Source organism: Carya illinoinensis, chromosome 1, assembly GCF_018687715.1.
Source record: "Carya illinoinensis cultivar Pawnee chromosome 1, C.illinoinensisPawnee_v1, whole genome shotgun sequence".
Lineage (NCBI taxonomy): Eukaryota > Viridiplantae > Streptophyta > Magnoliopsida > Fagales > Juglandaceae > Carya > Carya illinoinensis.
Window position 1 is genome coordinate 2,799,054 of NC_056752.1, and position 21,475 is coordinate 2,820,528.

Consider the following 21,475-nt stretch of genomic DNA (forward strand, 5'->3'; position numbering starts at 1 on the left):
AAGGTTACCATTGAGAAAAACATTCTTGACGTCCAGTTGACGAAAAGGCCATCTGTTGGTAACTACAAGAGAAAGGACAACACGAACAGTAGTAGCCTTGATAACTGGACTAAAAGTGTCAGTGTAGTCAAGTCCAGGTACCTGAGTGTAACCTTTGGGAACAAGTCGAGCTTTGAGGTGCTCAATGGATCCATCAGGTAAATATTTGGTCCGAAACACCCATTTGGAACCCAAAATGTTGGTGTTTACAGGTTGAGGGACCAAGATCCAAGTGCGATTGTCTGTAGAGCGTGAACTTCTTCATCCATAACAACAAGCCAGACAGGATTCTTAGCAGTAGATTTGAATCCTTTGGGCTCAGTAGATGCAAGTACAGTAGAAAGAAGTCTAGAGGGTTCCAAGATAGTGAGATATGTCGGATGATGAGTCCGAAAGATACCGGACTTGGCTCGTGTGATCATGGGATGAAAACCCAATGATAATGCTAGAGTAGATGGGAGATCAGGAACAAAATGTTCAATGGCAGTCTCAACAGGAGGTAGTCTAGGATCCAAAAATGATGAGGATGAACCTACAATAGAATGAGGAACCTGCAAGGACTCATCCACTGAGTTAGTACAAATAACACATGGGGTGGATCCGGAAGGCGTAATGTGCAGAGAATGGTGCATAGGGAAAATAGGAGGGGGGTCGATGGGACTGGGTTCAAGAAAATTGGAAAAAATAAGAGATGATATAGGCTGAGCTTGAGAGCTGATATGAGAGGGGAAATGTTGTTCATCAAATTGGGCATGACGGGTGATATATAGCCTAGAGGTAGTGGGGTCAAGACAGCGAAACCCTTTACGGGAAGGACTGTAACCTAGAAAAATACAGGGAATGTTGCAAGGAGAAAATTTGTTAGGCATATAATCACGTAAGCAAGGATAAACACGACAACCAAATGGATGGAAATTTTCATAATTAGGTGAGGAACCGTAAAGAAGCTCAAATGGGGACTTACCTCCAAGAAGCGGTGTGGGCAAACGGTTGATAATGTAAGCTGCAGTGTTGAAGGTGTCAACCCATAAGCGAGGGGAAATATGAGAGTGAAAAAGAAGGGCTAGACTGGTCTCAGTCACATGGCGATGTTTTCTTTCAACGCGACCATTTTGAGCAGGTGTGTATAGGCAGGAAAATTGGTGGTGAATACCTGAGGTGCTAAGACGTGCTTTGAAGCGATTGTTTGTAAATTTTGCACCACCATCACTTTGAAAAATTTTGATATGAGTGAAATGTTGATTTTTCACAAAATTTTGAAATTGAATAAAGGTATCATAAAAATCAGATTTGAATTTTAAAGGATAAATCCAAGTGAATCGAGAGTGATCATCAATAAATATGACATAATATAGGAAGCCCGATGTGGATTTGATGGGGGAGGGGCCCCAAATGTCGCAATAAATAAGATCCAACACATGTGACGATCTTTTTTCATTACGTGCATAAGGTAAGCGATGATTTTTGGCAAGTTGACATGTAGTGCACAATGCAGGAGAAGGCAATAAAGATGTAAGGGAAAGATAACCGTTTTTATTCAAATAAGAAATAATAGATTGATTAACATATCCAAGACAAGCATGCCATAAATAATAAGAAGCATGAAGAGCTTTATTTTTAAGAAAGGAAATAAAAGCGGAGTTTCCACTCTCCAGCACATACAAGCCACCATTTTTTTTACCGGTTGTCACCACCCTTCCCGTTTGACGATTCTGGACATTAAAACAATTATTAGTAAATGTAACAGAGAGAGAAAAATCAGATGTTAATTTACTAATTGATAGGTGATTTTTGGTGAGACAGGAAACGACTAAAACATCCAATAAATGAAGATTGGGAGTTGGAGAAGTGATACTGGTGTGGGTAATGGGTAGGGAAGCACCATTCCCTACAATTACACAATCCTTACCCGTATAGTTATTGGACTGGCCCAGAGTGGAAGGGTCTTTGGTCATATGGGCTGAGGCTCTAGTATCTAAGTACCAATCACTGGGCTCGGGCCTAGTCAGCCCACATGAAGAAGTGAAGGCCTCGGCAAGGTGTGCTGCTGAATCTGTCCGTGCATAATGTTGGTTGCAGCAGTCAGCATAGTGACCTTCTTGCCGGCAGATCTGGCAGCGTGGTGGACGGCGGCTCTAGCCCGAACGACTTCGTTGGTTCGACTACCCACGGGTGTGGTTGGAATTGTTGTGGCCACTGTGATTTCCTTGCTGATTTTGGGAGGAATAATTCCTCTGTTGTGTCCATGAGGTACCATTGTGAGTTGCTGTGAAAGTAGCTGTTGGAGAAGCCGATGGTTCAAGAGAGTGTTGAAAGAGTTCAAAGCTTTCGGCTTTGGACACTAGATCAGCAAAACCGGGCAAGGGAGTGAGGGCCATTTGAGCTGTGGAAAAATTAGATAAATTAGACCCAAGCCCTCAAAGGAACCAGTGAGACTTGTCGGTGCCATCGATAGGTTGTTCGATGGCATGAAGTTGATCACAGAGGGACTTGAAGGTTTGGGCATACTCAGAGACCGTGCGGGTGCTGCGCTTCATCAATTGGAGATCATCTTTGAGCCGAAGCTCCCTAGCTTTAGACCGATGGTTGAAGGTGTTTTCGAGGGCAAGCCACACCTCACTGGAGGTGGACAAACCCACGACCTTAGCCATGGCTTCCTTAGTGAGGGAGGAGAGGAGGAGTCTGAGGAGACGTTGATCCGTTTGCTTCCACTCCAAGTGTTTGATATTGGGTGTCTGAGAGGTGGGTGGGTCAAACCGTGAAGGGATTTCTAGAGTTCCATCCACATAGCCTAACAAGGCTTGGCTCTCAAGGAGAGGAAGTAATTGACTCTTCCATAGAAGGTAATTAGAAGAGGAAAGCTTGATGGTAACCATGTGGATCGTGGTGTTGAAGGGGAGAAGGGTGGAGTTGGGTTCGACAGCCATGAGGGAAGAGAGGATCGGGGATGTTAATTCAAGAAGGCTCTTGATATCATGAGAGGATTTGCAAAACCACCACACAACCGAATGTGGTGAGTGATCTCTTTATATATTTACTATATCTGAATCATTTACAAATCATGTACATAATGACGAATGGTAAAATAAAAGGAAACTAAATCAATCTATACAATAGAATTGCTTGAATTAAGGACAACTAAATGAGCCTAGAATTATGGTAAGGTTTCCTTAACAGTTTCCTTAACAGTATGTGCAGGAAATGACTTCATTATCTGCATTTAGATGAATCATTAATAATGGTGTTGTGCTTCAATTGCCAATAAAGAATTTAAGGTTGTAGCTAGCTAGGGTTGAATTTTCTTTTGGCCTGTTTCTTGTCCAAAAAACAAAAACCTGTATTTTTCTAGTCTCCACTCTATTTAGTTATGTTGTAACTTTGGACAAGTGTCCATACGTACAATAAGGCGTTGTAATTTGTGGCTTTCGTCAATTTGTTGGGTTTTCAATGAAATCTAGCTAATTATGCTATTCTTGGTCTTGCATTTTGCTTTAGCCTTAATTTTCGTTTATATATCGATACCCAACATCATTGATCAGCACAAAAGGTTGCACTTTGCCACTACACATACGTGGTAACTTGTGGAAATTGATCTGATGTCAGACAGAATAACGATTATGTTGCAGGCTAGTTTCAACAGATAATTTACAGAGAAAATATGAGATTTTTCCAAAACACTGATAAGACTATGAATAATACTGATTAATAATTAAATTTGAAATTATTTTATAAAATGCACAAGTTGGACTTTATAAATAGCTACAAAATTCGAAATTATGAAAATTTTATAAATAATACAAAATTCGAAATTATGAAAATTTTTCAAAAATAGAAAAATCTAAATTATTGTATGAAAAATAAATACATAAACATACAAGAATCTTACAAAAAATTTGTTAAAAATCAAACTCAGAATTACTTCTAAAGTTGAAATAAAAAATTTACTAATAATGCTGCAAGAATGAGTATAAATATATTATTTGAGAGAAAGGAATTATATTCCATATCAATTTAGATATGCACCAAGATCCTAATTAATAACTAATTAATAATAAATTATATGAGTAAATCAATGACGTTCGAATCGGGTTGATCTAATTTAGGCAGCCAAAGGTAATTAAACAGTTAATTAATTGAGCGTCAAAATGTTACGGCGGACTCGCCCACCCACTAATTTCATGACTACTACTCCTGAAGCTAGCTAGTGCTGAAACGAAAGTTTCCCTATAATGATTTTCCCCCAACTTTACAGTAAGGCAGAGCCCCTATATCTATACATGAACAGTCAGTGTAAAGAAGAATATTCTTTACAGCTGAAAAATGTACAGTTAATAAATAAAAGAAAATAACAGAAAATATTCTAATCACAAAGAAATTATATAAAAATAATTCCACAAACTGATGTAGCTTAATATGCATAGTTCGTCATATTGTAAAGTTATTTTTATTATAAAATAAATCTAACGTATCAGATAAAGTCATATCAGTGTCTAAAATTGTTTTTATGGGATACATTTGTGATGTAGCAGTACTCATAAATAAATAAAAGATGCTACTGCTACAATGGATGATGATTTGAGAGTATTCTGGAAGATGCTCTAGCTGTTGAGTGGTGGTGCATATTCTGCACAGAGTCTACATTGTGTGCTGTCTGCGCACTACGTGCTCCATGGCCTGCTTGCTGCGCCTTACGTGCTGTGTGACCTGCATGTAATGCAGGTGTTGCTTGAGCAGTCTCTGTACTAGCTAGCTGCTGGCTGTGCATCAGGGACTACATGTGATGAGTAATTTGCTTGAACAGCTAGCTTGATGATCAGAAACACTTCACTGAACACGCGCACTACGTGCTGCATGGCCTGCTTGCTGCGCCTTACGTGCTGTGTGACCTGCATGTAATGCAGGTGTTGCTTGAGCAGTCTCTATACTAGCTAGCTGCTGGCTGTGCATCAGGGACTGCATGTGATGAGTAATTTGCTTGAACAGCTAGCAACCGTAACCTGAACTTGATGATCAGAACCACTTCACTTAACACAGATCACCACGTACGGCATACAGTCAGTATAACTCTTGGGCGCCTCCGATCATGTGCATGCACGAAGCACGATAACGTCGTCCTCCACGATCGGCCATAAAATTTAGCATATTTGCATGAAGTGATCGTGTTGCCAGATTTATTGGCCGCCACAAGTAAGTTGGGACATCATCATGAGCGTATGTAGTATTAGAATCTTATTCAAAGATGACCTTTAATGATCAAAAGAAATTATGTGCAACCGAAGAAATAAAAAAAGGGAATATATAAAAGAATCACCAAAGAGTTCGGCATTATATGCCAGTAGTACTTTTCATTTCGTCTGTCGCGCGCAGCCACGCATTAGAGTTTCTTTTCTTGAATAGAATAGTAATTAATAATTAGATCAGGATGGAAATGAAATGCAGTCAAGCCACTATGACTTTTGCTGAGATTTTATAATTAATTATAAACAAAAGTTTTATGAGCTAATTATAAAGAGACATACATGCGGATCTTTTTATATCATCATATATAATGTTAGAGTCATAAAAAATCTTATAAAGTTAAATTTATAAATTGATGTAAATTTAAATAATATATTAAATTTATTTTATAATTAGAATGATTTTATAATACGACGTATTATATTAAACTATGGTATTAATTAATAAATTTATATTCATGAAATGATTTTAATTGCTAAAATATTTCTCTGGTATGAGTCTGGGGATGTCATGCGTGGCTTTTATATGTTCAGTATGAAAGAATTGCTCTAGGCTCACTCACTGTAATATTCTATCAATTTTACCCATTACATTTACTATAGGCTCTTGTTGTGTTTGCAAATGCATGGATCGGACGTTCCACTTGTCCCATTATCTCTAGATCTATCCTTGTAAACTCTATAAATATCGCCAGAGCTAAGGCTTCAGGCAATTCATACGCCGAGGTTGCTTTAAGTTTCTTGGAAACTTATAGGCTTAGCAAATATAACTACTTCAGTCTCTAGCTAGCTAGGCAACTACCAGCTTGCTTAGTTTAGCTGATTTGGTTATTCCCATCTCTCTCACTCTCTTTTCATATAACCAGTTGTCTTTCAATCTCCCAGCCTGATCCATGGCCCAAAACAAAATTTTAATCTTCGCCTGTCTTTTTTTTGTTTTGATTTTCACCCAAGAAACTCGGTTCATTGAGGGAATACGTTTGCTTGTAGGGAAGAATAACGAATTTCAAATGCTCCAAACTCATAACAAAATCCATGAAAAGGAAATTAATAAGCACAGAGGTAAGTTCCACGATGATCATCGTGACATGACGGCCACGAGCGATGCAATTACTCATGAAGCCATATTACTGTCTCCTCCTACAGCAGCAGCTGACGAAGGTGTGGCACCTCCCCCGCCGTCTCCAGCTAATGCCATGATCACTGATTTCAGGCCAACAACTGAAGGTCCCAGCCCTCCTGGTAGTGGGCACCATCCATAACTAGGTCAATTTCTTAGTCTCCCTGCATGTATATATGTTGCATGCATATATATATATATATATATATATGTTCTCATTGATCGTTGCATGTGCAGGAAATGACTTCATTATCTGCGTTTAGATGTATCATTAATAATGGTGTTGTGCTTCAATTGCCAATTAAGAATTTCTGGTTGTAGCTAGCTAGGGTTGAATTTTCTTCCAGCCTATTTCTTGTAAAAAAACAAAAACCTGTATTATTCTAGTTCTAGTTTCCGCTCAATTTAGTTATGTTGTAACTTTGGACGAGTGTCCATACGGACAATAAGGCGTTGTAATTTGTGGCTTTCATCAATTTGTTGGGTTTTCAATGAAATCTAGCTAATTATGCTATTCTTGGTCTTGCATTTTGTTTTAACCTTAATTTTCTTTTATATATCGACACCCGACATCATCGATCAGCACAAAAGGTTGCACTTTGCCACTACACGTACATCGTAACATGTGGAAATTTTTCTTATGTCGGACAAAATAATGATTATGCTGCAGGTTAGTTTCAATAGATAATTCACAAAGAAATTACGAGATTTTTTCAAAACACAGATAAGACTCTGAATAATATTGATTAATATTTAAATTTAAAATTATTTTACGAAACGCACAAGCTGGACTTTATAAATAGCTACAAAACTTGAAATTATGAAAATGTTTTAAAAATAGAAAAATCTAAATTATTGTACGAGAAAGAAATACATAAATAATAAAGAATCTTACAAAACATTAGGTAAAAAATAAATTCAGAATCACTTCTAAACTCGAAATTAAATATTTACTAATAAGGCCGCAAAAATGAGTATAAATATATTATTTGAAAGAAAATAAATGATATTATTTTAAATGATTTGAGAGAAAAGAATTTCTATATCAATTTGGATATGCACCGAGATCCCAATTAATAACTAATTAATAATAAATTATATGAGTAAATCAATGACGTTCGAATCGGGTTGATCTAATTTAGGCAGCCAAAGGTAATTAAACAATTAATTAATTGAGCGTCAAACTGTTACGGCGGACTCGCCCACCCACTAATTTCATGACTACTACTCCTGAAGCTCGCTAGTGCTGAAACGAAAGTTTCCCTATAATAATTTTCTCCCAACTTTACAATAAGGCAGAGCCCCTATATCTATACATGAACAGTCAGTGTAAAGAAGAATATTCTTTACAGCTGAAAAATGTACCGTTCATAAATAAAAGAAAATAATAGAAAATACTCTAATCACAAAGGAATTATACAAAAATAATTCCACAAATTGATGTAGCTTAATATGCATAGTTCGTCATATTGTAAAGTTACTTTTATTATAAAATAAATCTAACGTATCAGATAAAGTCATATCAGTGTCTAAAATTGTTTTTGTGGGATACATTTGTGATGTAGCAGTACTCATAAATAAATAAAAGATGCTACTGCTACAATGGATGATGATTTGAGAGTATTCTGGAAGATGCTCTAGCTGTTGAGTGGTGGTGCATATTCTGCACAGAGTCTACATTGTGTGCTGTCTGCGCACTACGTGCTCCCTGGCCTGCTTGCTGCGCCTTACGTGCTGTGTGACCTGCATGTAATGCAGGTGTTGCTTGAGCAGTCTCTGTACTAGCTAGCTGCTGGCTGTGCATCAGGGACTGCATGTGATGAGTAATTTGCTTGAACAGCTAGCTTGATGATCAGAACCACTTCACTGAACACGCGCACTACGTGCTGCATGGCCTGCTTGCTGCGCCTTACGTGCTGTGTGACCTGCATGTAATGCAGGTGTCGCTTGAGCAGTCTCTATACTAGCTAGCTGCTGGCTGTGCATCAGGGACTGCAAGTGATGAGTAATTTGCTTGAACAGCTAGCAACCGTAACCTGAACTTGATGATCAGAACCACTTCACGTAACACGCGCACTACGTGCTGCATGGCCTGCTTGCTGCGCCTTACGTGCTGTGTGACCTGCATGTAATGCAGGTGTTGCTTGAGCAGTCTCTGTGCTAGCTAGCTGCTGGCTGTGCATCAGGGACTGCATGTGATGAGTAATTTGCTTGAACAGCTAGCAACCGTAACCTGAACTTGGTGATCAGAACCACTTCACTTAACACAGATCACCACGTAAGGCATACAGTCAGTAACTCTTGGGCGCCTCCGATCATGTGCATGCACGAAGCACGATAACGTCGTCGTCCACGATCGGCCATAAAATTTAGCATATTTGCATTAAGTGATCGTGTGGCCAGATTTATTGGCCGCCACAAGTAAGTTGGGACATCATCATGAGCGTATGTAGTATTAGAATCTTATTCAAAGATGACCTTTAATGATCAAAAGAAATTATGTGCAACCGAAGAAATAAAAAAAGGGAATATATAAAAGAATCACCAAAGAGTTCGGCATTATATGCCAGTAGTACTTTTCATTTCGTCTGTCGCGCGCAGCCACGCATTAGAGTTTCTTTTCTTGAATAGAATAGTAATTAATAATTAGATCAGGATGGAAATGAAATGCAGTCAAGCCACTATGACTTTTGTTGAGATTTTATAATTAATTATAAACAAAAGTTTTATGAGCTAATTATAAAGAGACACACATGAGGATCTTTTTATATCATCATATATAATGTTAGAGTCATATATAAAAAGATCTTATAAAGTTAAATTTATAAATTGATGTAAATTTACATAATATATTAAATTTATTTTATAATTAGAATGATTTTACAATATGAGGTATTATATTAAACCATGGTATTAATTAATAAATTTATATTCATGAAATGATTTTAATTGCTAAAATATTTCTCTGGTCTGAGTCTGGGGATGTCAAGTGTGGCTTTTATATGTTCAGTACGAAAGAATTGCTCTAGGCTCACTCATTGTAATATTCTATCAATTTTACCCATTACATTTACTATAGGCTCTTGTTGTGTTTGCAAATGCATGGATCGGAAGTTCCACTTGTCGCATTATCTCTAGATCTATCCTTGTAAACTCTATAAATATTGCCAGAGCTAAGGCTTCAGGCAATTCATACGCCGAGGTTGCTTTAAGTTTCTTGGAAACTTATAGGCTTAGCAGATATAACTACTTCAGTCTCTAGCTAGGCAACTACCAGCCTGCTTAATTTAGCTGATTTGGTTATTCCCATCTCTCTCGCTTTCTTCTCATATAACCAGTTGTCTTTCAATCTCCCAGCCTGATCCATGGCCCAAAACACAATTTTAATCTCCGCCTGTGTTTTCTTTGTTTTGATTTTCACCCAAGAAACTCGGTTCATTGAAGGAATGCGTTTGCTTGTAGGGAAGAATAACGAATTTCAAATGCTCCAAACTCATGACAAAATCCATGAAAAGGAAATTAATAGGCACGGAGGTAAGTTCCACGATGATCATCGTGACATGACGGCCACGAGCGATGCAATTACTCATGAAGCCATATTACTGTCTCCTCCTACAGCAGCAGCTGGCGAAGGTGTGGCACCTCCCCCGCCGTCTCCGGCTCATGCCATGATCACTGATTTCAGGCCAACAACTGAAGGTCCCAGCCCTCCTGGTAGTGGGCACCATCCATAACTAGGTCAATTTCTTAGTCTCCCTGCATGTATATATGTTGCATGCATATATATATATATATATATGTTCTCATTGATCGTTGCATGTGCAGGAAATGACTTCATTATCTGCGTTTAGATGTATCATTAATAATGGTGTTGTGCTTCAATTGCCAATTAAGAATTTCTGGTTGTAGCTAGCTAGGGTTGAATTTTCTTCCAGCCTATTTCTTGTAAAAAAAACAAAAACCTGTATTATTCTAGTTTCCGCTCGATTTAGTTATGTTGTAACTTTGGACGAGTGTCCATACGGACAATAAGGCGTTGTAATTTGTGGCTTTCATCAATTTGTTGGGTTTTCAATGAAATCTAGCTAATTATGCTATTCTTGGTCTTGCATTTTGTTTTAACCTTAATTTTCTTTTATATATCGACACCCGACATCATCGATTAGCACAAAAGGTTGCACCTTGCCACTACACGTACATCGTAACATGTGGAAATTTTTCTTATGTCGGACAAAATAATGACGTTAGTTTCAACAGATAATTCACAAAGAAATTACGAGATTTTTTCAAAACACAGATAAGACTCTGAATAATATTGATTAATATTTAAATTTAGAATTATTTTATAAAACGCACAAGCTGGACTTTATAAATAGCTACAAAACTTGAAATTATGAAAATGTTTTAAAAATAGAAAAATCTAAATTATTGTATGAGAAAGAAATACATAAATAAACAAGAATCTTACAAAACATCGGGTAAAAAATAAATTCGGAATCACTTCTAAACTCCAAATTAAATATTTACTAATAAGGCCGCAAAAATGAGTATAAATATATTATTTGAAAGAAAATAAAGGATATTATTTTGAATGATTTATGAGAAAAGAATTTCCATATCAATTTGGATATGCACCAAGATCCCAATTAATAACTTATTAATAATAAATTATATGAGTAAATCAATGACGTTCGAATCGGGTTGATCTAATTTAGGCAGCCAAAGGTAATTAAACAATTAATTAATTGAGCGTCAAACTGTTACGGCGGACTCGCCCACCCACTAATTTCATGACTACTACTCCTGAAGCTAGCTAGTGCTGAAACAAAGGTTTCCCTGTAATAATTTTCCCCCAACTTTACAATGAGGCAAACCCCTATATCTATACATGTACAACTGAAAAATGTACGGTTAATAAATAAAAGATGCTACTGCTACAATGGATGATTTGAGAGTATTCTGGAAGATGCTCTAGCCGTTGAGTGCTTCTGCATATTCTGGACAGAGTCTACATTGTGTGCAGTCTGCGCACTACGTGCTGCATGGCCAGCTGCTTGCTGCGCCTTAATTGCTGTATGACCTGCATGTAATGCAGGTGTTGCTTGAGCAGTCTCTGTACTAGCTAGCTGCTGGCTGTGCATCAGGGACTGCATGTGATGCGTAATTTGCTTGAACAGCTAGCAACCGTAACCTGAACTTGACGATCAGAACCGGCCCACTTCACTTAACACAGATCACCACGTACGGCATGCAGTCAGTAACTCTTGGGCGCCTCTGATCATGTGCATGCACGAAGCACGATAACGTCGTCCTCCACGATCGGCCATAAAATTTAACATATTTGCATAAAAAAATGACAGCTTGTATAAATACTACATATCTAGATCAAATGTTCATGACCAAGTATGTATGTGTGTGTATATATATATATGTGTGTGTGTGTGTGGGGCCCGGCAGCCTTGTTTTGGGCGAGAGATCGAGTATCTCATGATAATTCGCCCCTATTCCGGCAGTTGTAGTACTGTATCTAGAAGTAGTACCAAGTTGTGTGTACGTACGTGACTCTTTTATGGCTTATTATATCAGAAGGGTACCTCAGTACTTCACCATGCATGCCGCATTAAGTAGCTAGCTAACTAGGTGCATGTAGTAATGCATGGCCTTTTTTCATTTGTTATTAAGCTGCATTTCCGGCCTTTTATTATTGTTCTGCCCCAACGTCGACAATGCTGAAAATCATCAGGATGTTTGCTCCGTGATGTTTTTAATTAATCAGTATAGTACTTCATGTTCTTTTCATTACAACATATGGCACTTTTCGTGGCGATTTAAAATCGCTGAAAAATGCCTACAAATTCCTGCCAAATTAATATCCCAGCGATTTTATACTCACCGCACAATCGTCAGTATTATTAAGCCACTTCCTATATATTGTCGCGAACTCCCAAAATCGCCGCCTAATGTGCACTACTATTTGGCAGCAATTTTTCTATCGTCACCATATAATTTCAAAACAGTAAATTAATTGCCAGTGATGGAGATATCGCCAGGAAATTATATGACAGTAATTTCTTCATCGTCGGAAAATTAATTTGATAACAGAAAATTACATGGCGGCAATGGAGAAATCGTTGTCATATAATTTCCTAGCGATTTTTTATTCGCCGGCAATTAATTTACCCTTTTTCTAATTCATTTACCGGCGATTATGAAATCGCTGTCATATAATTTGACAGCGATTTTTCCATCGCCACCAAGGAATTTCACCGTTTTGATATTAATTTTTCGGCGATTAAGAAATCACTGTCATATAATTTCCTAGCGATTTCTCCATTGTCGGTAATTAATTTACCGTTTTGAAATTAATTTTCTGCCGATTAAAAAATCGCTGTCATATAATTTGACAGCGACTTTTCCATCGCTGCCAAGGAATTTAACTGTTTTAAAATTAATTTTTCGGCGATTAAGAAATCACTGTCATATAATTTCCCAGCGATTTCTCCATCGTCGGCAATTAATTTACCGTTTTGAAATTAATTTCCCAGTGATTTTTCCATTGCCGCCAACTAATTTTTTCATTATAAAATTAGTTTGCTGGCGATGAAGAAATCGCTGTCAAATAATTTGATAGCAATTTTTTAATCGCCAGAATATATACTACCGTTTTGAAATTATATACCGGTGAGGAATAAATCGTTGGTAATTGATATTACAGCGATTTCTTCATCGCCGGTATATAATTTTCCTTTCTTAAAGAAGTTTCCCGGCGATGAAGAAATTGCCGGAATTGGATTTTGGCATTATTTTTATCGATGCCATTATTTTTTGTGTTGTTTTTTAACGTATTAACGGCGATTGAAAAATCGCTAGAAAAACCTGTAAATGGAATTGTTATTAACTCATTATTTTTACTGGGTCTCATTTTCACTATAAGACCTAGTATGAATACTGGGTTACTATTTTCAACCCATGAACCCAAATGTACTTGATTGACATGATCAACTAACGAACCATATATACACAAATATATCCATACATCAACAAATATCTCTTCAACCATTCTGAACAACTCAATAATATCGATCAAGCGTCAATTCAACCATGCATGATATATATTTTTACACTAGGTGGTGCATTATGGAAGTCATATCAAGTACAAGCTGAGCTAATTTTTATATAATACACAAAACATCACCATTATAAATATTTACTATACTCTATTATCATTAAAACCAAGGGCTACCAATTTTGGTTATCTCTATTTCTGTGGGACTTTTCATTCACGCTGGCACCCACAGTTCTACATATCACTTTTGATCAAGAAATGTGGCAAACATGATGCGCGAAAACTGACGTTGTCATATAGCTCAGCCCAAGCTTGGCTATATCACCGCTGTGAATATCAAACCACCCCTTTTTGTCTGATGCCTAATGTAAGAGTGAATAAAAGAACAACCATTACTAAAGCCATGCAAGTAATTTTACAATGACATGAATATAAAGCACTTTTTTTTAAATGAAAGACAAACAAAAATATCTACAGAAAATCTACATCTGGAATTGAACATTTCAAGTTGACATTTGTTTATTTTTGCATTATAATTAGGAATAGGTGAAGATTTATTTGTGAAATTTCTTTAATTGCCTAAACATTTTTAGATGGAAAATGATTTTTGCAAAAAAAAACAAATCAAACTTTGACACACCCAAACCATGCATTATACTGATAATTTTGGCATGCAAAAGGGAAATTTCAAATACTATAATTTTATTTTGGAAGCGTCGGCAGTTTCTTTCACCTAACCTAAACATTTTTAGATGGAAAATGTCCACCATTATCCTAGGTGGTGTAGTCAATATTGGTTACAAGAGGAAAACAAAAAATCCAGGGTTAACTTATTCAATTTTTTCGATAGATAAAATGGTCAACAAGTAGCTTAAAAAAAGTCTACACTTAGGCTAATGATCAAATGCATGGTCAAGTGGAATGTGTGCAACCATGTGCCTATCTAATTCATATAAGCATATATACATAAAAACCCACACACCACCCCCCCCCCCCCAGTAAATGTGGCTAATTCTCACGCTGGTTAATATTGAACATAATGCATTATGGGTACTGCAGAATTTATTAAAACCTCAACCAATTCCCTTTTAATGCCTATCTAGATTGGGAGTCATGTATGTGAATCACGTGAAACTATGTGTGATGACGTATGATAATGTCACAATAGGGCAAGATAACCCCTTGGTTGTCTCATCTATATTACCACTAAACAATCCAGGCACACGAAATAATTTCAATGAATTTCTATGAGGACAGCAAAGCTTTAAAAAAGGAGTTTATATTTCAATAACTGGACGAGTATGGAAAAATTTCACAATTCTCAAGAGTTTATATTTCAAATTTGACTTTTAAATGAGATTTGAGTACCTTTTCCAGTTGTAGAGAACACTGCACCTAAGGATCATCATTCTTCTCTTCCCCAACAAATTCATGCATTTTGGATCGCAGCACTGGGCCCCTTGATGAGTAAGATATTCGTTTGGTTAAATATTGGATATTGAGCAAATATCCACTATTACATTGACTAGCAAAGCTACTTCCATCAACAATGTAATAGTTCTGAAAAAATAAGATGCATTTCATTAATATTCTAAGTAATCGATTTTATAAGAGTGAAATCTCTGATATTGAATAGATTTTTTTCCCAATCACAGAACATGGTATTAATGGTCTGGAAGCCAGTAGTCAAGGCTTTATATTTCATAGCCGGAAACTTAATATGCATGTTATTGGCACTCCTATATGGATAGATTTCAGACCATTTCGCTACTCTTTCAAATAAAAGTACAAATGGAAATTTAACTGTTATCATATTAGCTTGGGTACAGGTTGTGAAAATAATTTACCACTAGCCTAAAATCTCTCTCAATGACTATTTTCTTTTATTGTCTCCTTAACTCTTCTTTAAGAATGAACATGGCTTAAGTATATTCTCTTATTAATGTACTTTGTATACTTATAACTTAAGATGTTCTTCCATAACTCTTTCAAGCACCTCACAGCACATAAAACCCATGACAATATAGATAACCTGGCACCAATACTAAAATAGGTGAATGGAGTGCAAGAAAATAGCATTTATTACTACTGATAATCTTTCCACCTAAAATTCATACGTACCACATCAGTATGCATGCACAACGAGGTAATGATTAAAATAAGGGAGAAAAAAGCATTTGTCAACTTTTAAGTACCTACTAGACAAGTAGTAGCTGTTTATCAATTTATGACTCACCTTAATTTGAGCCATGTGATAACAAGAACAGAGGAAGCCAAGAGAACCAAAAAAATGCCTAGCTGAGCATATGCCTGTCTGAAAAACAGCAGTTGCGCTACCCACCTGTTTGGATACTAAAAAGATGGAGTAAGATGCAAACTGAGTTGTAAGATTTGAAATGCAGGGGAAACACTAAAGCAGATGAGTAACCTATTGACGTTTTGTTACCAACAGCAACAATGATGTGGGTCTTCATCATTTGAAGGTTCCACATATAAAAAGTGAGGGGGTGGATAAATACAGGAAACTTCCTTTTTCACAAAAGTAAACAACAAAATGCCAATAAGCCCTTTAAAAAATATCATCTGCCAGCAAAAGCCTTGATGATATATATACTTACAATATATTATTCATCAAGTGCAAAAACTACACACATACTTTGAAATCAGCATTCAGGCCCTCAACTGGATGAGGCAAGCTATTAAACTATAATGGGTAGCGGGAGGACTTGAACCAGGTACGAAGCACTACAAGAATCTGGGCTTTTCCCAGCGATTTTTTAAATGATGCAAAAAATATCGCCGCATTATATGAGTTATAGCGGCGATTTCATAATCGTTGCCAAATTTAACTTAATTAGTGGCGAGGTGTGTCACTTAAGTTATCCCAACGACTTACTATGCATTTAGCGGCGAAATAATTCGCTGCCATATATTAATAAATATACGGGCGCCAAAATTGCCACTTTATTTCCCCTCCTGCCCGCGACTTAGTCAGTCTGGCTACCCCCTCTTCTCCGTTTGGTTTTCATCGAGCTTGAGAGAAACTGCAACCGAAATCCCTCCGTTCACTCCATACTAATTCGCTGCGATAATCCCCATTTTCGAATACCCACAAAGCTCCATCTCGATTCCTCCACTACATTTTCTTGTGTGGTTGAAGCTTTGTCGTCGTTTCCTTCCAAAACCAACCTCTGTGCCTCCATCGAATGGCTTACCCATTAGCTTGCCCACACAATACCCCCTTCAAATCTTCCACATTCTGAACCGAGTAGTACTTCGGCTACCAAAAATATAATCCCCATTTAGTCAGAACCACGATGTACACACACAGTACCCCTGCCAAACGAAGCCCTCTGTTGTGATTGGGAAGGGGCTAACCTCTTGTTGAAGTGTTAGTCCGAAACAAAGGGGCCAGAAGTCCCAAACAAAACAGCTAAAACGAGGCAAACTAGTTTGTGTTGGGCTCTGTTGGGCAAAATCCACTATTCGGTACCTCTACTCAGATTGTGCGAGGTATTTTTCTCAATCCACAGGTGGAAATCATTATTGATTAGTAACATGCGTGAACATAGGGCCATTTCAGTGGTTATTTGGATTGTTGGATGACATGCACAAATCTCAGTTAGGGGTTTTTGTCCTTTTTTTGTTTTTTTATTTTATTTTTATCTTGTGATCTGCCGATGTTGTGCATATCATCGCTAAAATAGGTTGATTTTGAATCTTGGTAGATTCGTATTGTCAAATGTTGAACCTCAAAGTATATTTTTGTTTCAATCATTGATATATCACAGTGCTATCTTTGTCCCATTCATAGAATCTGTTCAATTGAGAGTTAGTCTTAGGGCTAGATTTAGGGAAAGAAATTGGGGAAAAAGCAAACCTGTTGTTTCTTTACATTGTCCATACATGCTTTAAATAAAATCAAGAACAGCTAAGAATATTTTTTCATCTTTGCATAAAATGTTGATGCTTGTTAATATCAATTTTGAGCTGCTTGGTTGCTTGAAAGTAGTTGTTATATTTTTTGCAAATATGTCCATGCTAATGTTTGTAATGTCTTCAAAACATTTTCTTTAATAAGCTTACTTAATTATAAAAATTCGGGTTTGATTCATATGCTAATCTTTAATCTTTTTCAAAAACCACTATTAGTTGATTTTCATCTACAACTTGGTCATAGTAGAATACTTAATCTTTTGACAACCATAGCTATTAGTTAGTTAGCTGGAAAATGTTCAACAGAGTTTTTTCCAGAAAATTCTGCTATGCACTCTGTTTTGGGGCTTGAGAGATTTAAACCATGATTCTTTATAGCTAGCTAATAGTAATAAGAACATTTTGTTGGGAAATAAGCTAACTTTAATGGGGAATGCTTAGTTACTTCTAGAAAACAGGATAGGTGATCTATTCCATGCTAATATATTACATAAAACTTCTCTTTGTTTGAGGAAACATTATTTCCTTTTTACTTCTTTCACTAAATAATGGTATTTTTGTTCAATCTCTATTATTATCATGTTTTGTGAAAATAGAAGGATAACTCTAGTCTTAATAAACCAATTAAGCAACTCACCAATAGTACTTATCACTGAAATCTGCTGTAAGGTTTCAGGACTTAAGTGAGCTTTAGGAAGGGTTGTTAGAAAAGACTTAGACCCATCAATCTCTTTGTTGCTATTGCCTGTGTCAATCTTGTACACCCCTAACTCAAATGTGAATACAAGATATCAAAGGTTGAAGTACTAGTGCCACTATATGGTAGCTAGCTAGCTAGCTTGTGTCGTGCTATTTGACTCTTGATTAGCACTTGGTTTTAACTAGTGGAGATGACAGCCCGTTAGCTAGCTAGATATATAGGTTAATGTAGATAGCTATAATTAAAAAAGAAAAAGAAAAGAGATTATTAATTAAAAGGTGATTAGCATGGGTTTGATGCACATTAATTAGGTTAACAATAAGAGTATTAAAAAGTAGATTTTGTCAGGATTCTGATCATTTAAAGATAAGATTAAAAGGTTGTGATCTTGACTAATCAATTAATCTGTGGCCTTTATACAGGGAAAGAGTGCAAAAAAATAGCATGCAGTAACAAAAGAAGAACTATATATATATATATATATGGTCTTGAACCACCCCATGTGTGTGTATATATATATATGTATGTATGTATATATGCTTATATGAATTAGGTAGGCACATGGTCGCACATAGGCCAGTTTAGCTAGCATTTGATCATTAGGATGTGATTTATTTTTTTTAATCTACTTCTTGACACTTTACCCTTTGACCATATCCACCAGTCTAGAAGCAACACCAACAACCAGGATTTCAGTGAATAAACCCAGAGATACAAGTAGTAATACTAATACAATCTCAATATGATGATTACATACCAACATTTACAAGTGATGTCTTTCCAGCATTCTGAAGTCCTATCAAAGATGGCTTCATTTCCTGCTTGAAAAAGAGGCTGCAATCACATACAATCAAGTAAGCCCACTCATTCTAAGCAAATGATCAATCAAGGTCACTCAGAAAAATTTAATAGCAGACTTTAAGATTCCAAATATTCTTGTCATAAGACATTACCAAATCCAAATGACAGCCAAATGCTCTAATAGAATCAGTTCCCATCTCATTTTGGGCACTTGTGGGGGCTTAGCTCTCCATTCTGGATTTTTGGAATGGTATGACAGAATTTGACACTTTTTTTGATATAACTAAAAAAAAGGAGTTTCCCTGGCCTTTATTATTGATCTGGAAGTGTATGCATTTATAGATAGATACTAAAAACAAAACCAACTGCTAACTTGCCTATTTGTAGTCCACTTTAAAGCATAAAGACAATCAAAGAAAATGAATGGCTCTTTGATTGGGGAAAAAAAAAAAAAAACTTTCTATGAGTGGGATGCTGTGCTGTTTGTTTAAAGGAAGGTTGTCTTTACCTGCAAATGGATTCTGATGTACACTGTCCTTTTGTTTTATTAGTTTTTTATGGGCACAAGCAGATTTCCAATAATTTAGGGATCATGTTTTCTATTTCATCAATATTTCTGCTAATTTTTTGTAGAAATTTAGGAATGATGTTTACTTCCTTTGGCTATGGTGTTTTTGCATGGAAAATCTAACAAAGCTGCACGTACAAGTAATATTAGATGTATATGCTGTATAAATTAAAGATATAACAGTAGGTACAAATTTAGAAACCACATATTGGGTTTCAATATCTCATGATGATGCATATTCTTTCTCTACTAGATGTGACAGGCCTAAACATATCTTTCTAACAGATATATTTTTTTCCATACATTGTGAAAATACAATGTTGACTGAATTTAGTGTGAAATCCAGTAGATAAGAATGTGAGTTATTTCCATACTTAATTTCTTGTGGGTTTTCTAAATCCAGTAGCTCTATTCATGTATTGTTGGGAGGAAGGCAGATGGGAAGTATAGAGAAAGGGTTGTTTCTCATATTCTTCTCTTACCTATGTATTTGTTCAACTTCATCCCCTCTTCAGAATGGTCTTACTTTCTCCAGGTACTGTACTAACACATTAGAAATTGTTATCTGTTTCTCAAATTTTCTCATGCCTTTGTATTTTTGCACCTTCATCTTCTCTTCAGAAGGCAGTATACCCCTATAATTTTTTTTTGATAGGTTGGTTGAGAACCTACAAAGCCCAGCTGGCTAACCTCCTCTCAATCTTCTCATTCACTCCTTCCCAAATTGAAACAGATTTATGTGAGGCATTCCGTGTCTTTTGACCCAATTTTTGTCTTAAAGGTTCAACAGTTGGACTTTTTTTAATCCTTGAAATGGTTGACCCCATTCTGTCTTTTTATTGGTTGTTTCCCTTATTGATTAATACATTTTGTCAGATATTATTACAACAAGAGAACAAAACAATCTGTTTGGGAAAAGCCGGCAGAATAGATGACTCCAGTTGAGGTGATTCTCATTACTGATTTGTTGCTATTGCTGTAGTCACTCTGTCTGCTCCTGTTACCTGTTATACATTTGATTGAAATGCTCAGGAATACTCATAAACGATGCTCTCTGTATAGATGTTGACAATTGTAGCCAGATTAATCATATTTGTTTATGGGAGTTATCCTTTTATTTGCATCTGCTTCCACTGGTTTGTAGATGTCATGGAAAATTTGGAGAAATTTAACGAATGCTCTATATGCTCACTATGAAGGCGGCGATTTACTTTCTCAAGGCAGGCAATGATTTTGTTATTTACATATTGTTTATCATGTAGGATGATTTTAATCCGTAGCGTTGTTTGATGTGTTTGACCAATGTCAAAAGAAATTGTTTCCTTCCTCTCATTTTTCCTTGATTCTCCTTACTTGTGTCGTAGGATTAGGGATGTACTTTATATCTATTATTTTCGATATTTACTTCATGTCTTCGCTATTATGGTAATAATTTTTAGCTATTTCTGCTCCCTAGCTAGGTGTTTTCTCTTGTATACATCCACTGTACTTGGCTATGCCTATTGATGTTAATAAATTTTTACTTATATAAAAAAAATATGGCAATAGTTTTTAGAGTTATTTTCTTATATTTCTTAAATTGCTTTCTGAATTTCTTGTATCTATCTCTAGTTCCTAATTAGGTGCATTCTCTTGTATACTACCTGTATACTTGGGCTATGCCAATTTCTGTATTAATAAAATCTTCCTTACGTATAAAAAACTATTTGTTAAATTGCTTTTTTCTCCCTCATCACACAATTCTTTTTTAGATAACTCTGGTTTACATGTCTTTATGCCCCACAAATTGCGTTATGTTCCATCCATGATTATGTGATATTGAAACACTCATTTATCCACATTTTATGTTCAAATATCTGATTTATTTCGCTATATTGATCATTTCTAATTTTGTAACGTCATTTTTGCATATGTTCATTTGTTTTTGGCTTCTTTGGTGTCTAGTTAAGGTTGGTTGTACAAGTACAGTAGGTGATATTGATTTTGGAGGTATGTGATGTGGGGTCAA

The 21,475-nt window shown here is 36.2% G+C and overlaps 4 long non-coding RNA genes across 6 annotated transcripts; 3 read left to right on the forward strand and 1 right to left on the reverse strand.

Moving 5' to 3' along the window:
- Positions 1-5,764: 5,764 nt before the first annotated feature.
- LOC122305808 lies at positions 5,765-6,910 on the forward strand. The gene is made up of 2 exons (XR_006241253.1): positions 5,765-6,542; positions 6,634-6,910. It is a non-coding gene; the product is annotated as an uncharacterized LOC122305808 (long non-coding RNA).
- A 397-nt stretch (positions 6,911-7,307) lies between these two features.
- Positions 7,308-10,493, forward strand: LOC122305815. Its single transcript, XR_006241255.1, has 2 exons — positions 7,308-10,134; positions 10,222-10,493. It is a non-coding gene; the product is annotated as an uncharacterized LOC122305815 (long non-coding RNA).
- Positions 10,494-13,473: 2,980 nt separating this feature from the next.
- On the reverse strand, positions 13,474-16,205 carry LOC122305893. Of its 3 annotated transcripts, XR_006241341.1 has the most exons (4): positions 16,119-16,205; positions 15,699-15,803; positions 14,831-15,022; positions 13,474-13,824 (listed from the first exon to the last, which is right to left on the reverse strand). It is a non-coding gene; the product is annotated as an uncharacterized LOC122305893 (long non-coding RNA). The 3 variants fall into 3 exon arrangements; XR_006241335.1 differs by having other exon boundaries at positions 14,831-14,921; positions 15,699-16,199; XR_006241329.1 differs by having other exon boundaries at positions 15,699-16,199.
- A 3,141-nt stretch (positions 16,206-19,346) lies between these two features.
- LOC122305914 lies at positions 19,347-20,390 on the forward strand. The gene is made up of 3 exons (XR_006241352.1): positions 19,347-20,002; positions 20,123-20,248; positions 20,344-20,390. It is a non-coding gene; the product is annotated as an uncharacterized LOC122305914 (long non-coding RNA).
- The last annotated feature ends 1,085 nt before the right edge of the window (positions 20,391-21,475 follow it).